Genomic DNA, 5,522 nt, shown 5'->3' on the forward strand with positions numbered 1-5,522 from the left:
TAAGTTATTTATTTTTATTGAAGGCGATTCGACCCTGCACTATCCTCTGCTTTATATCCCTACTACTCCTTCCGTTTTGACTTATCTGACTCCCTAAATACCTAAAATCAGCCACTTCTAATGTTTCGTCTCCTATCTTTACAGTCGTTCTTTCCTTACTTTTTTTCCCTTGCATACAGTATTTTTGTTTTACTTTTATTTATTTTCATACAGTACTGTTTCGACAATACCGCTTCCATTTTATTTAAAGCTATCTCTAACTCTACCTTACGAGATGCTAATACTGCTATATCATCTGCAAATCCAAGCATACTAATCTTTTGCCCCTGTATATCTATCCCTACAATTGTACTGTCTTTAATGTAGTTGATCGCGTCTTTGATGTATTAATTAAAAAGTAGTGGTGACAGTGTGCATCCCTGCCTGACTCCCTTCCTAATATTTACTTCTCTATGTTACAGGCCCAGCTCTGTAACTAGCAAAAAGGTACAATCCCACTGGATATTACAGATACATTTCAAGTTATGTTCATTTGACCGTAACATGAGAGCTAGTAATTAAGTGTCCAATTTTTCTTTAGCTATTAGTTCTCTTCAGTTCCTGAAGAAGGTAAACATGTTACGAAAAAGTATTTCGGACGCTTAGTGTAGTATTTCGACGTTGGAGTCGTTGGAGTGTCCTACAACACCATCAAAACTTTCCTACTGTCTTCTAGAATTCTAGATAATGACTGGAGAAAATAAATGTACTTAACCTTTTAACCCTTAAAGCTTAAACTGTTCAAGCCATCTTAAAGTTTTATTAACTTTTCCTTGGACATCCAAAAAATTATGTTAGAGATGTTATGATAGCTTTTAAAAATTTCACACCCCTTCACCAGTATTCTATCAGGCAAGATTTAAAAACCAAAATAGTTAAAGCATTTAAACAACCTAACTATTTATATGCTTTTCTATAGTTACGTTAATATCTATTTTTTGCCGTAAAAATTTATAATGGGATACGACTTTTTGTGTACGCCAGAAATTTAAATTAAAATCTAAAGACTTACCGGCCCTCTGGAAGAGTAGATTATGGTGTTGCGAGAAATTGGAAGATCTAGAAAGATAAAATAAATTATTATGAATTTCTGATAAAAAATTATATACAAAGAACAACGTATCTATCTATAAATGCTAGTTGTAGCAATAAACATAATAAAATTGCATTATTATTGACAATAATTTCGTTATTTTTAGACTTAGTAGGTAGGTAGGTATCATTATCGATAAAACTAGTACCTTCATTGAAATAAATTGTGATAAGTTGATAGAAATTATTTTTCTCAACTTAGTGATTGAATATCGTCAAGTTTTAAATTGTATTCTTTAATGGGAAGTGTTTAAATATGTTTAAAACAACTTATGATTTTTTTTATTTTAAGTATTTGTTGTATTAGTACACGGTATCTATGTGTTATACGTATTGTAGGTACATGATTTGCATCTTTGCAACAACTTGTCAAATAAATATTTTACATTTTGAAACCAGTTCCGACGTTTCGCCTATTGGTTTTAAGGTTTCTCAAGGAAAGATGTCAATAAGGGAAGAAGTAAATATTATAAATAATTTATCTACATAACAAGAAATATTTGGTGTTGATTTAAAATGAAATGCTATGTTAAAAATAAGCCAATAAACAATTTTCTTTCGTGATCCATCGTTAAAATCTCCGTAAAAGGTACAATTACAATCTATTTAATGATATGCTGTCTGACAAGTTATTTTTATTTAAGATAAGGGCCGTTTAGCATAGAAACTTCTCTTTTATATATGATATATCTGTGGGTGCGAAACATGGACGGTGGGCGCGGCGCGAAAAAAGTTAGAAGCGTTCAAAATATGATGTTACAGGCGAATGATTATGATACCACGGACACAGAAGGTCAGAAACGAGGAGGTATAAGAAAGAGTAGGATAACAGAAATCGCTATGAAGAGTTAGTAGGGCGAAATAAGTTGGTAGCATACTTTTTCAGGTATGAAGAGGTAGAGACATTTTAGAAGCAGAAACAGGAGTTAAAAGTAGAAGATTAGCTCAGCATTAGGAAAAAGTGAAGGTGCGGGCACAACCAGTCTTCGGACTGACGGCATTATGATAATGATATATGTATATACACTATATAGAAAAGCAAAAATTAATATTTCGAAAGATAACACTAGCAATTGTCATTTATAATTTTACGTCAACTTCAAAGCTCATATTAATTTGCATATATATTATGCCGTAGTATTAGGTAAACACATTTTTTTTTTAAGTTTCCCGCTGTTCATTAACAATTTAATTTATTCTCCTCTGTCGCGATATGATGTACCATATTTAATAAGTATATGTATGAGTATTCCATATTTAATAAACGTGTGTCATTTTTCTTAATTACAATTCACATTTTCAAAAGCGTCAAGTAACCTTCTACGTTTTTAGATGGCATATGCTAATTATTAATTCATAAAACTGTTCCGATTTTGCAAAATTTAAATCGTTCTGCAAAGTGTGTTATAAATTTCAAACCGTTTTCTTGCAAAAGTATCTACATGCTGTCCAGAATTCTAAATATTATGGTATAAAATGTACGCTAAATGGGATTTTACCTCGAGAAAGCAGACTACTGAGGGATGAGAGAGACAAAGCAAAACGACTAAGTTACGAGCTCAAACATTTTTTCATAATCTGTTTTCTCAAATTAAACAGAAAGCTTTTGCGTATTGTATACCTATTACTTACTAAGCTTTGGATAGGATGTTACTCTGCTTTACACTCCTGAGAAAAGCCGGAGGGTATGGCGGAAGATCCTCATTAGACGAATGAATGGCTGGTGGTTGGGGAGAGAAAAATGAGGCGGGAGAAATGAAGACAGAAGGGAAATGAAAGGTTATTATACTTCATTTACTTTCTCTAGCAATGCGCCCTTTCCAATGTCATGGATGCGCGCTGGCAAAATCGTAGGTAGGGAGAAAAAAACTCATGATACTCTAGACTCTTATTCATTAAACATACTTTTGCATACAGTACCTGCTAAAAGTTTTGCTCAATCATGAATAGTAGTGCGAGTCGAAAACAAGCGTTAAAGCCTTTAATATGTCTTCAAATAAACATAAACATCTCGTTGATATTTTCAGTAGTAAATGGTACCAATAACAGCACATTTGAGCAATGCAATTGTAGTGGATAAAATGGTCCAATTTTCCGTGCAGTACTGTACGGATTATACGCTCCTCACCGGTTAANTATGGTCAATAGGGGCCCCTGCGCTTTCGGGTTCTTACTTTAGGGATTATCCTGATATTTATTGGCGACTTTCATTGGTGAGAATATAACGAAGTGAAAGGTTAAAGGGTATGACTAGTATTTGATGCCTTCATGTTATATTCAATAAATTCGATTTATTAAAAAAATTAAATTTGAATTATTTCTGTTCATAAACTACAGATGGAGCAACTGCCCCATTTTCTTCCCCCTTCAACTAACTCTACCGTGTCATATAGAATTCGAAACACCCTGTAGTTATATGTCCATGCAAATGCTTTGTATATTCCAATGTATGCGTGTACGCGTACATACATACGTGTGTGCATGAATGTAGGAACATACAAGAAGAAAATTTTTGCTTTGCGTCCCCGACAATCGGCCAAAGGCTAAAAGTGTCGATGACCTTATTGGTCCGTAGACCATGGGCGGATACAAGACGAGAACTTGAGCCCACGGGGCGACATGCAGACATTTGGACGCACTGCATTCATATGCAAATTGCAATTTGAAATCTGCATATCGAATTATGCCTCCCATGAAAAACAGCCCTTTTGCAAACCCATGAGAATGATGATGAGACCGAGCTATGGTGGATCTGCCTTGCGCAGGTGTGTTGTTGCTGGTACATGGTACTGACACCATCCACTGATTGCCGAGCTTTAAGTGAAGCTAGGGTCAGATAAAAAAAAGAGTTCCCCCCCTTCTTTAAGGTTGTTTATTTCCTATTGAAATCGGTTTAATAAAAAAAAAAGAATATAAATATACTATTAAATTCAAAAATAAAAAGTTCATAAAATTTATTTGAAAATAATCGACAGATGTTTCGATTATTAGATTATTTTCAAAGCTGTAAATGCTTAGGGTGTTAAACGTATTTATTTTGTATTACTGAGTAAGAATAGCTTAAAATCTATTTGCTCGTTTATGACAAGTTTACATTGGATTTTTGGTGTCATTTACATCATCATCATCATCATCATCATCATCATCATCATAAGGTCATCAGTCCGAAGACTGATTGGAAACGCACCTCCACTCTTTCCTATCCCGACCTAATCTTCGCATTTACCTAACAGCGAACAGTAATCTGATCTAAGTCCACCTCTACTTCTCTTAACTCCTGTTTCTGCCTGGACTGGTTGGACAAGCACTTTCACTCTATCCTATCGCATCCTTGAAAATAAGGACATCTCACATCCCCCTCATGTCTGTTTCTAATATGCCTCTAAGTAACCGTTCATGCCTAAGAAGTTGTCCTGCCAACCTATCTCGCTTATTTCTTATTGACTTCCATAGTCTCTGTTCTCCTATTCTTTCTAATACCTCTTCATTTTTAACCTTCTTTATCCACGGTATCGTCATCATTTGCCTGTAACACCACTTTTCGAACGCTTCTAAACTTTTCTTTTTCGCCGCGTCCACCATCCACGTTTCGCACCCGTACAGCGCTGTGCTGCAGACATACACCTTTAACAATCTTTTTCTAAATTTCTAAATCAACCGTTTGCGAGCACAGAAATGACTTCTTTCCGTTATTTTATATCTCTACTATTCCTTCCTTTTGAATTATCTGACTTCCTAAATTTCCCAAAATCAGTCAGTTCTTCTAATTTTTCGTCTCCTATCTTTATATTCACTCTTTCCCTATTTTTTTTCCCTTGCATACCAATTTTTTACTTTAGCTTAGGACACCCCGTAACGGTGCCCCCTTGTAGGTATTCAAGTAAATTTCCTAAAATTGTGTAAAACCATTTTTTCAAGGAGTAGTAAAAATAATAATAATTGAGATTGTAGACTCGCTTGGCACTTGGTGAAACATTATTAAATAAAAATAGAAAAATTTTCAAAAAGAACACTTGGCTTGTTTCACAGATTTTTATTAATTCTGACGATCGTTTCGGTTACAACATTAATTTAATACTCTTTGAAAATGGTGTTTGGTGTTTGAAAATGGTGTTGTAACCGAAACGATCGTCAGAATTAATAAAAATCTGTGAAACAAGCCAAGTGTTCTTTTTGAAAAATTTTCTATTTTTATTTAATAATGTTTCACCAAGTGCCAAGCGAGTCTACAATCTCAATTATACTACAGAATGTCTTTATATACGAGGGTGGATTGATAAGTTTCCGGCCTAACCAAGAGATGACGCCACTAGGCCTACCTTGAGGTGACATTCTATAGTACCATCCTTGGATAGCTTGTAGCTATAGTTTCAGCCCGATCTCCTTGCTAG

The 5,522-nt window shown here is 34.5% G+C and overlaps 1 long non-coding RNA gene across 1 annotated transcript in view; it reads right to left on the reverse strand.

The window, feature by feature from the left end:
- Positions 1-1,020: 1,020 nt before the first annotated feature.
- The window catches only part of LOC108737628, a 77,861-nt gene continuing 73,359 nt past the window's right edge, over positions 1,021-5,522 (reverse strand). Inside the window, exon 3 of the long non-coding RNA XR_001937884.1 lies at positions 1,021-1,098. This is a non-coding gene — a long non-coding RNA (uncharacterized LOC108737628). The remainder of the gene's footprint in view (positions 1,099-5,522) is intronic.

Source organism: Agrilus planipennis, unplaced genomic scaffold (genome assembly GCF_000699045.2).
Source record: "Agrilus planipennis isolate EAB-ADULT unplaced genomic scaffold, Apla_2.0 scaffold14, whole genome shotgun sequence".
In the NCBI taxonomy this organism is placed as follows: domain Eukaryota; kingdom Metazoa; phylum Arthropoda; class Insecta; order Coleoptera; family Buprestidae; genus Agrilus; species Agrilus planipennis.